The sequence below is a fragment of the Somniosus microcephalus genome, chromosome 12, assembly GCF_052327205.1.
Source record: "Somniosus microcephalus isolate GS21.2 chromosome 12, FLI_Smic_1.0, whole genome shotgun sequence".
NCBI lineage: Eukaryota > Metazoa > Chordata > Chondrichthyes > Squaliformes > Somniosidae > Somniosus > Somniosus microcephalus.
Window position 1 is genome coordinate 223,279,305 of NC_140998.1, and position 11,343 is coordinate 223,290,647.

The 11,343-nt window shown below is 44.5% G+C and overlaps 1 long non-coding RNA gene across 1 annotated transcript; it reads right to left on the reverse strand.

Moving 5' to 3' along the window:
* Positions 1-212: 212 nt before the first annotated feature.
* On the reverse strand, positions 213-1,180 carry LOC147110183 (uncharacterized). The gene is made up of 2 exons (XR_015080458.1): positions 1,049-1,180; positions 213-442 (listed from the first exon to the last, which is right to left on the reverse strand). It is a non-coding gene; the product is annotated as an uncharacterized LOC147110183 (long non-coding RNA).
* Positions 1,181-11,343: the final 10,163 nt, after the last annotated feature.

Sequence of the window (11,343 nt, forward strand, 5' to 3'; positions counted from 1 at the left end):
AAGATGGTGCGAGGCATAAGGAGATGGTAATGGGACAGCTTCAGAACCAAAAGATGGCTCTAGGTAAAGTGTAAAAGGCACTGGCAGAATAAAAGACAGCTGCCATGTGAGAGAGAAAAATGGGGAAAAAAGAGTTTGTTAGTAAGGAAACTCGTTTATTAACTGACTTTATTGATAAGTTGTCAGTCCAATTAAATTCTCTTTATATGGAGTTGTACTTTAACTTTCGGTTTAATGCAGAAACGTGCGAATTGTCCCGTAGTCAGAGTGAGAGGAATATGTAAAGCGCGACAGACCTGCATCCAATATATTGGCCTTTTTTAATTCTCCTTTCGACATTTTTAACTTTTTAGTTCAGACTTTGATGTTGTTCCTCCTCCAATTTCCTCTTTTTTCCCCGCTTGTTTCTCTGTCGGGGCCTTTCCCGAGTCTTTTTTACAACCTGAAATACCAAAAGGAGAATTTTAGACCAAAACCCGTGCTGATATCCTAAGGGGTCATTTCATGGCGCATCATTGGAGCTGCAAATTCAACCCGGAGTTAGGAGCGGGACTGGTCAGATTTACGCTGCACCTGCGCCACCTGTTGGCGAAGAAGCGACACAACCTGGAGATTGGCCACAATTTCGAAAATTATAGAATCGCGATGCGGATTAAAATAAAGACAGCGTGATTTCATTAAAGGTACGACAGCAGAGCACGATACATTTGGAATGTCACACATACAAGGAACGGGGTGAATGAAATCGTAGCAATATTACGGTCTTAAACAACTTGTGTGTAAGAATTGTATTGATAAGAACACAACAACATAAGAGTTAGGAGCAGGAGTCGGTCCTACAGCCCCTCGAGCCTGCTCCACCATTCAATAAGATCATGGCTGATCATCGACCTCAACTCCACTTTCCCGCCCGATCTCCATATCCCGCGATTCCCCTAGAGTCCAAAAATCTATCCATCTCAGCCTTGAATGTGATTTCCCTAGAAACACCAACCACAGAAACAGAAATGTCCAGGGAAACACTTCTCATGGCGCTGTACAGACTCACCATAGTATTACCCCGTTCCCATGTTGGGAACTCACTAACCAATAGTCTTTGCAGTTTTGTAACCGTGCGGGTGTCTCGAGAATGGCTGGTCCACCCACGTTTGTTGCTGCTGATGTCTCCGTTTATTTCTGATGCTAGTGGGTTAGTGACAAGGTTAGCGAGCAGTTGGAGGCTGCCTCTCAGTGGTTGGAAGTGGCAGTTCCGATTAACCAAGTGGCACTTGAGCCGATTGATCTAATCGGGCTTCTTTCATATGTACCGTTTCTGAAGCGAAGTTATTGATGTCTTTGTCCAATCTCATCACTTAGTACAAGCAGAAAAAGGGGTCCGAGGATGGGTAACGTGAAAGATTCACGATGGTGAATAGTTTAAACTGCAGTCCGCGTTTTATCACCATTCGTAATCCTTCAACAGACACCAGCACAGATGTTGGAGTCTGACCCAAACCACTGGGCAACCCGGAATGATGTGATTAAATGGTACTTTCAAAAGGCATTCAAACAACTTGAAAATAATTCTACACCCGCCAGGATCATTTAAGAGCAGAAGCAATTATTACACCAGACTTTCGAACCATTGAACAATACCGCACAGCAAGAGGACGCGCAGCATAGAGACATAGAAAAATAGGAGCAGGAGAAGGCCATTCGGCCCTTCGAGCCTGCTCCGCCATTCAAGATGATCATGGCTGATCCTCTATCTCAATACCATATTCCCGCTCTCTCCCCATACCCCTTGATGCCTTTTGTGTCTAGAAATCTATCCATCTCCTTCTTAAATATATTCAGTGGCTTGGCTTCCATAGCCTTCTGTGGTAGAGAATTCCTCAGGCTGACCACCCTCTGAGTGAAGAAATTTCTCCTCATCTCAGTCCTAAATATCCTACCCCGTATCCGGAGACTGTGACCCCTCGTTCTAGACCCCCCAGCCAGGGGAAACATCCTCCCTGCATCCAGTCTGTCTAGCCCTGTCTGAATGGTATACGCTTCAATGAGATCCCCTCTCAGTCTACTAAACTCTAGTGAATACAGGCCTAGTCGACCCAATCTCTCCTCATAGGACAGTCCTGCCATCCCAGGAATCAGTCTGGTGAACCTTCGCTGCACTCCCTCTATGGCAAGTATATCCTTTCTTAGGTAAGGAGAACAAAACTGCACACAGTACTCCAGGTGTGGTCTCACCAAGGCCCTGTATAACTGTAGTACGATATCCTTGCTCCTGTACTCAAATCCTCTTGCAATGAAGGCCAACATACCATTTGCCTTCCTAACTGCTTGCTGCACCTGCATGTTTGCTTTCAGTGACTGGTGTACAAGGACACCCAGGTCCCTTTGTACATCAACATCTCCCAATCTATGTATTGTGTACAACATCTTGAGTATTGTGTGCAGTTTTGGTCGCCTTATCTGAGGAAGGATGTTCTTGCCATGGAAGGAGTTCAGCGAAGATTCACCAGACTGATACCTGGGATGGCAGGAATGACGTATGAGGAGAGATTGGGTCGATTGGGCTTGTACTCGCTGGAGTTTAGAAGAATGAGAGGGGATCTCATTGAAACTTATAAAATTCTGACAGGACTGGACAGACTAGATGCAGGAAGGATGTTCCCGATGGTCGGGGAGTCCAGAACCAGGGGTCACAGTCTAAGGATAAGAGGTAAGCCATTTAGGACAGAAATGAGGAGGAATTTCTTCACCCAGAGAGTGGTGAACCTGTGGAATTCTCTGCCACAGAAGGCAGTAGAGGCCAATTCATTAAATATATTCAAGAAGGAGTTGGATATATTTCTTAAGGCTAAAGCGATCAAGGGGTATGGGGAGAAGGCAGGGACAGGGTACTGAATTTGGATGATCAGCCATGATCTCATTGAATGGCGGAGCAGGCTCGAGGGGCCGAATGGCCTACTCCTGCTCCTATCTTCTATGTTTCTATGTTTCTATCACCATTTAAATAATACTCTGCCTTTCTGTTTTTCCTACCGAAGTGGATAACTTCACATTTATTCACATTATACTGCATTTACCATGTATTTGCCCATTCACTCAACATGTCTAAATCAGCTTGAAGCCTCTTTGCATCCTCCTCACAACCCACCTAGTTTCGTGTCATCAGCAAACTTGGAAATATCATATTTGGTTCCCTCATCCAAATCATTGATATATATTGTGAATAGCTGGGTCCCAAGCACTGATCCCTGCGGTACCCCACTAGTCACCGCCTGCCACCCCAAAAAAGACCCATTTATTCCTACTCTCTGTTTCCTGTCTCTTAACCAATTTTCAATCCATGCCAGTATATTACCCCCAATCCCATGTGCTTTAATTTTGCACACTAACCTCTTATGTGGGACTTTATCAAAGACCTTCTGAAAATCCAAATACGCCACATCCACTGGTTCTCCCTTATCTATTCTACCAGTTACATCGTCAAAAAACTCCAGTAGGTTTGCAAACATGATTTCCCTTTCATAAATCCATGTTGACTTTGTCTAATCCCGTTGATATTTTCTAAGCGTCATGTTATCACATCCTTTATAATAGACTCTAGCATTTTCCCTACTACTAATGTTAGGCTAACCAGTCTGTAGTTCCCTGTTTTCTCTCTCCCTCCTTTTTTAATTAGTGGGGTTACATTTGCCACCCTCCAATCTGCAGAACTGTTCCATAATCTATAGAATTTTGGAAGATGACAACCAATGCATCCACTATTTCCATGGCTACCTCTTTTAGTACTCTGGGATGCAGATTATCAGGCCCTGGGGATTTATTGGCTTTCAGTCCCATTAATTTCACCAGCACTATTGTTTTACTGATACTAATTTCCTTTAATTACTCCCTCTCACTAGACCCGTGGTTCCTTAGCATTTCTGGGAAGTTATTTGTATCCTCTTCTGTGTAGAGAGAACCAAAGTATTTGTTTAATTGCTCGGCCATTTCCTTGTTCCCCATTATAAATTCTCCCATTTCTGACTGTAAGGGACCTACATTTGCCTTCACTAATCTTTTTCTTTTCACATACTTGTAGAAGCTTTTACAATCCGCTTTTATGTTCCTTGCAAGTTTACTCTCATACTCTATCTTTCCCCTCTTAATCAATCTCTTGGCCCTTTTTTTCTAAACTGCTCCCAATCCTCCGGCTTGCAAATTTTTCAGGCAACTTTATATGACTCCTCTTTGGATCTAATACTATCCTTAATTTCTTTTATTAGCCATGGTTGGGGCTGCTTTACCTTTTGTGTTTTTGCACCAGAAAGGAATGTATAACTGTTGCAATTCATGCATTTGTTGTTTAAATATTAGCCTTTGCCTATCCACCGTCGTGCCTTTTAATGAAGCTCCCCAATCTACCATAGCCAACTCACTCCTCATACCTTCGTAGTTTCCTTTGTTTAGATTTAGGACCCTAGTTTCGGATTGGAATTCTTCACCTTCCACGTTAATGAAGAATTCTATCATGTTATGGTCACTCTTCCCTAAAGGATCCCGCACAACAAGATTATTAATTAACCCCTTCTCATTGCACAATACCCAATCTAGGATAGCCTGTTCCCTAGTTGGCTCCTCAACGTACTGGTCAAAAAACCCATCTCGTACACACTCCAGGAATTCATCCTCCACAGTATTATTGCTAATCTGGTTTGGCCAGTCTAGATGTAGATTAAAGTCACCCATGATTACTGTAGTACCCTTGTTACATGCATCTCTAATTTCCTGTTTGATGCCATCCCCTACATTACCACTACTGTTTGGAGGCCTACAGACAACTCAGACCTATGTTTTCAGACCCTTGGTGCTTCTTAGCTGCACCCAATATCCTTTCGCACTATTGCTCTGATTGCATCCTATACTAACAACGCTACCCCACCTCTTTTTCCTTTTTGCCTGTCCCTCCTAAATATCGAATATCCTTGCATATTCAGCTCCCAGCCTTGGTCACCCTGTAGCCATGTTTCCATAATTGCAATGACATCGTATCGCACGATTGTGTTCATCCAAGTTCACTGTTGGAGCAATCCAGATTAATGCCACTCTCTTCCCATAACCCTGTATCAATCCCAAACTCATCCCACTGACCCGCTCTCTTCCCAAAGCCCTGTATCAATCACAAACTAAAACAACTGCCCACTCTCTCCCCATAGCCCTGTATCAATCCCAAACTAATCCCATTGCCCCACTCCCTCCCCATAGCCCTGTAACAATCCCATAGAAATCCTATGGTCCCACTTTCTCACCATTGACCTGTATCAATCTCAAACTAATCCCACTCAATGAATTTTTTGCATCTGTTTTCACTATGGAGAAGGACGATGTAGACATAGAAATGGGGCGGGAGGACTGTGATATGCTCGAACATATTAACATCGAGAGGGAGGAGGTATTGGCGGTTTTAGCTGGCCTAAAAATGGATAAATCCCCAGGCCCGGATGAAATGTATCCAAGGCTGCTGTGTGAGGCAAAGGAGGAGATTGCGGGGGCTCTAACACATATATTCAGGACCTCTCTGGCCACAGGGGATGTGCCAGAGGACTGGAGAACCGCTAATGTAGTACCATTATTCAAGAAGGGTAGTAGGGAAAAACCGGGTACTACAGGCCAGTGAGCCTAACATCAGTGGTAGGAAAATTATTGGAAAAAGTCCTGAGGGACAAAATTTGTCTCCACTTGGAGAGGCAAGGATTAATCAGGGATAGTCAACATGGCTTTGTCAAGGGAAGATCATGTCTGACTAATTTGATTGAATTTTTTGAGGGGGTGACTAGGTGTGTGGATGAGGGTAACGCAGTGGATGTGGTATATATGGATTTCAGTAAGGCTTTCGATAAAGTCCCGCACAGGAGGCTGGTCAAGAAGGTAAGAGCCCATGGAATCCAGGGTGCCTTGGCACATTGCATACAAAACTGGCTTAGTGGCAGAAGGCAGAGGGTGATGGTCGAAGGTTGTTTTTGTGACTGGAAGCCTGTGGCCAGTGGGGTACCACAGGGATCGGTGCTGGGTCCCTTGCTGTTTGTGGTCTACATTAATGACTTGGATATGAATGTAAAGGGTATGATCAGTAAGTTCGCGGATGATACAAAAATTGGCAGGGTGGTAAATAGCGAGGAGGGTAGTCTCAGTCTGCAGGACGATATAGATGGGTTGGTCAGATGGGCGGAACAGTGGCAAATGGAATTTAACCCGGAAAAGTGCGAGGTGATGCACTTTGGGGGGACTAACAAGGCAAGGGAATACACAATGAATGGAAAGACCCTAGGCAAGATGGAGGGTCAGAGGGATCTGGGTGTGCAAGTACACAGATCCCTGAAGGCGGCAGAATAGGTGGATAAGGTGGTAAAAAAGGCATATGGGATACTTGCTTTCATTAGCCGAGGCATTGAATATAAGAGCAAGGAGGTTATGATGGAGCTGTATAAAACACTGGTTAGGCCACAGCTGGAATACTGTGTGCAGTTCTGGTCGCCACACTACAGGAAGGATGTGATCGCGTTAGAGAGGGTGCAGAGGAGGTTCACCAGGATGTTACCAGGGCTGGAGCGCTTCGGCTATGAAGAGAGACTGGGCAGATTGGGTTTGTTTTCCTTGGAGCAGAGGAGGCTGAGGGGGGACATGATTGAGGTGTACAAAATTATGAGGGGCATAGATAGGATGGATGCTGGGGAGCTTTTTCCCTTAGTAGAGGGGTCAATAACTAGGGGACATAGATTCAAGGTAAAGGGCGGGAGGTTTAGAGGGGATTTGAGAAAGAACTTTTTCACCCAGAGGGTGGTTGGAGTCTGGAACTCACTGCCTGAAAGGGTTGTGGAGGCTGGAACCCTCACAACATTTACGATGCATTTGGATGAGCACTTGAAATGCCATAGCATACAAGGCTACGGGCCAAATGCTGGAATATGGGATTAGATTAGACAGGGCTTGATGGCCGGCGCGGACACGATGGGCCGAAGGGCCTCTATCCGTGCTGTATTACTCTATGACTCTATGACTCTATGACTACTCTCTCCCCATAGCCCTGTATCAATCCCAAACTAATCCCACTACACTACTCTCTCCCCATAGCCCTGTATCAATCCCAAACTAATCCCATTACCCCGCTCACTACCTATAGCCCTGTATCAATCTCAAACTAATTCCACTACTCGACTCTCTCCCCATAGCCATGTATGAATCCAAAACTCATCCGACTGCCCCGCACTTTCCCTATAGCCCTGTATCAATCTAAAACTAATCAAACTGCCCCACTCTCTTCCCATAGCCCTGTATCAATCCCAAACACACCCCACTGTCTCGCTCTCTTCCCAAAGCCCTGTATCAATCCCAAACACATCCCACTGCCCGCTCTCTTCCCAAAGACCTGTATGAATCCCAAACTCATCCCACTGCCCCAATCTCTTCCCATAGCCCTGTAACAATCTCAAACGAATCCCAATATACTACTCTCTATCCATAGCCTTGTATTAATCCAAAAATAAAACCACTGCCCCGCCCTATCCCCATAGCCCAGTATCAATCCCAAACTAATCCCACTAACCCGCTCGCTACCTATTGCCCTGTATCAATCCCAAACTAATTTCACTACTCGACTCTCTGCCCATAGCCATGTATCAATCCCAGTCAAATCCCAATGCCCTGCTCTCTCCCCATAGCCCTGCATCAATCCTAATCTAATCCCACTACCCCACTCTCTCCCCATAGTCCTGTATCAATTGCAAACTCATTCCAGTGCCGTGCACTCCCCCCATAGCCCTGTATGAATCCCAAACCACTCCCACTTCCCCACTGACACCCCATAGCCCAGTATTAATCCCAAAATAATTCCACTGCCATGCTCTCTCCCCATAGCCCTGTATCAATCCCAAACTAATCCCACTGCCCGGCTCTCTCCCCATAGCCCTGTAACAATGCAAAACTAATCCCACTGTCCGATCTCCCCATTGACCTTTATCAATCCAAAACTACCAAAAGTAGTGCAGTTATGCTAAACTTGTATCGAATCTTGGTTGGACCACACTTAGAGTACTGTGTACAGTTCTGGTCACCATATTATGGAAAGGAGAGAGAGGCACTGGAGATGGTGCAATAAGGATGATACCAGAACTGCGAGGTTATACCTATCAGGAAAGGATGAACAGGCTGGGTCTTGTTTCTCATGAAAAGAGAAGGCTGAGGGATGACCTAATAGGGGTCTTTACAATTATGAAAGGTTTTGATGGAGTAGACACAGAGAGAGCGTTTTCACTTGTGGGGAAGAGCAAAACTAGGAGCCATCAATATAAGATAGTCACCAAGAAATCCAATCGGGAATTCAGGAGAAAGCTCTTTACCCAGAGAGTGATAAGAATGTGGAACTCGCTCCCACAGCGAGTGGTTGAGGTGAATAGCAGAGATGCATTTAAGGGGAGGTTAGATAAGCACAGGAGGCAGAAAGGAATAGAGGGTTATGTCGATAGAGTTAGATGAGGAAGGATGGGAGGAGGCTCCAGTGCAGCATAAACACTAGCATGGACTGGTTGGGCCGAAGGGCCTGTTTCTGGGCTGTATATTCTGTGTAATCCTGTGTAAATCCTGGCCAACCTACAGGCCATGAATGCAACTGCAGCAACTTCTGGTGACACTCGGGGTAATTTTAACATAACCGTCCCATCGGGAATCTGGTGGGATTTGGTGGAACTCTGGTTTTACGCCCCGCCTGATTTTAATATTGGGTGGGTTGCAAAATCGGCGTTCCACCGGATCACGTGGGTTTCCCGCCAGGCAAGTTATGTTTAAATCACCCCCTATAGATCAGGGATGGATCCGTAGAACGCATTGGTCGGTATCGCTCTGGGTAGGAGGGAAATTAATCTAATTGTTGAAAAAATATCAGATGACATACCTGGAAATTACAGATGGACATGATTAACACCAATTCTTTTGGGAAATGTATTAAAGTATTTTCAGGGATTAAGTGAGTCAACCTCTGTGCTTCTGGAAGGACGTATTCATAAGAACATAAGAACATAAGAACATAAGAAGTAGGAGCAGGAGTAGGCCATATGGCCCCTCGGGCCTGCTCCACCATTCAATAGGATCATGGCTGATCCAAATCTAGACTCACGTCCACTTCCCTGCCCTCTCCCCGTAACCCCTAATTCCCTTATCTGCTAGGAAACTGTCTATCTCCATTTTAAATTTATTTAATGTTGCAGCTTCTGCAGCTCTCTGGGGTAGCAAATTCCATAGATTTACTACCCTCTGAGTGAAGAAGTTTCTCCTCATCTCAGTTTTGAAAGGGCAGCCCCTTATTCTTAGATTATGCCCCCTAGTTCTAGTCTCACCCATCAGTGGAAACATCCTCCCCGCATCCACCCGATCAAGCCCCCTCACAATCTTATATGTTTCGATAAGATCGTATCTCATTCTTCTGAACTCGAATGAGTAGAGCCCCAACCTACTCAACCTTTCCTCATACGTCAACCCCCTCATCTCCGGAATCAACCGAGTGAACCTTCTCTGAACCGCCTCGAGAGCAAGTATATCTTTTCTTAAATATGGAAACCAAAACTGCACGCAGTATTCCAGGTGTGGCCTCACCAATACCCTATATAACTGCAGCAAAACTTCCCTGTTTTATACTCCATCCCCCTCGCAATAAAAGCCAAGATTCCATTGGCCTTCCTGATCACCTGCTGCACCTGCATAATAACTTTTTGTGTTTCATGCACCAGGACCCCCAGATCCCTTTGTACTGTAGCACTTTGCAGTTTCTCTCCATTTAGAAAATAACTTGCTCTTTGATTTTTTCTGCCAAATTGCGTAACCTCACACTTTCCAACATTATATTGCATCTGCCAAATCTCTGCCCACTCACGTAGCCTGTCTATGTCCTTTTGCAGGTTTTTTATGTCCTCCTCACTCACTGCTTTCCCTCCCATCTTTGTATAATCGGCAAACTTGGATATGTTGCACTCGGTCCCTTCCTCCAAATTGTTAATATAGATTGTAAAGAGTTGGGGTCCCAGCACTGACCCCTGCGGAACACCACTAGTTACTGATTGCCAGCCCGAGAATGAACCATTTATCGCAACTCTTTGTTTTCTGTTAGATAGCCAATCTTCCACCCATGCCAGTATATTACCTCCAATCCCGTGATTTCTTATCTTGATCAGTAATCTTTTGTGTGGAACCTTGTCAAATGCCTTTTGGAAGCCCAAATACACTACATCCACTGGTTCCCCTTTATCCACCCTGTATGTTACATCCTCAAAGAATTCGAGCAAATTTGTCAAACATGACTTCCCCTTCATAAAACCATGCTGACTCTGTCCTATTAAATTATGTTTATCCAAATGCTCTGTTACTGATTCCTTAATAATGGACTCCAACATTTTGCCAACCATAGATGTTAGGCTAACTGGTCTATAGCTTCCAGCTTTTTGTCTACTTCCCTTCTTAAATAAAGGTTTTACATTAGCAGTTTTCCAGTCTGCCGGGACCTTTCCTGAGTCCAGGGAGTTCTGGAAAATAATCACCAATGCATCCACAATCCCTACCGTCACTTCTCTCAAGACCCTACGATATAGGCCATCAGGTCCGGGGGATTTATTCGCCTTAAGTCCCATTATTTTACTGAGTACCATCTCCTTAGTGATTTTAATCATGTTTAGACCCCCCGCCCCCCATTGCCCCCTGTTTGTCCAGTGTTGGGATATTTTTAGTGTCCTCTACTGTAAAGACTGATACAAAATATTTGTTCAGCGTCTTTGCCATCTCCATGTTCCCCACCACTAGTTTCCCGGTCCCATCCTCTAAGGGACCAACGTTCACTTTAGCCACCCTTTTTCTTTTTATATAGCTGTAGAAACTCTTGCTATCTGTTTTTATATTTTTTGCTAGTTTACTTTCATAATCTATCTTCCCTTTCTTAATTAATCTTTTAGTTATTGTTTGCTTGCTTTTAAATGCTTCCCAATCTTCTATCTTCAATCTTCTATCCTCCCACTAGATTTGGCTACTTTATATGCCCTTGTTTTCAGTCGGATGCTATCCTTTATTACTTTACTAAGCCACGGATGGCTGTCTTTTCTTTTATTCCCCGTTTTCCTCAGTGGAATATATATTGATCTTGATAGATGTGAAATATCTCCTTGAATGTAGACCACAGCTCTTGTACCGTCTTACACTTTAATCTATTTTCCCAGACCACTTTCGTCAATTCTACTCTCATACCTTCATAGTCTCCTTTATTTAAGCTCAGTACGCTGGTTTGAGATCCAACTCTCTCACCCACAAACTGAATTGGAATTCAACCATATTATGGTC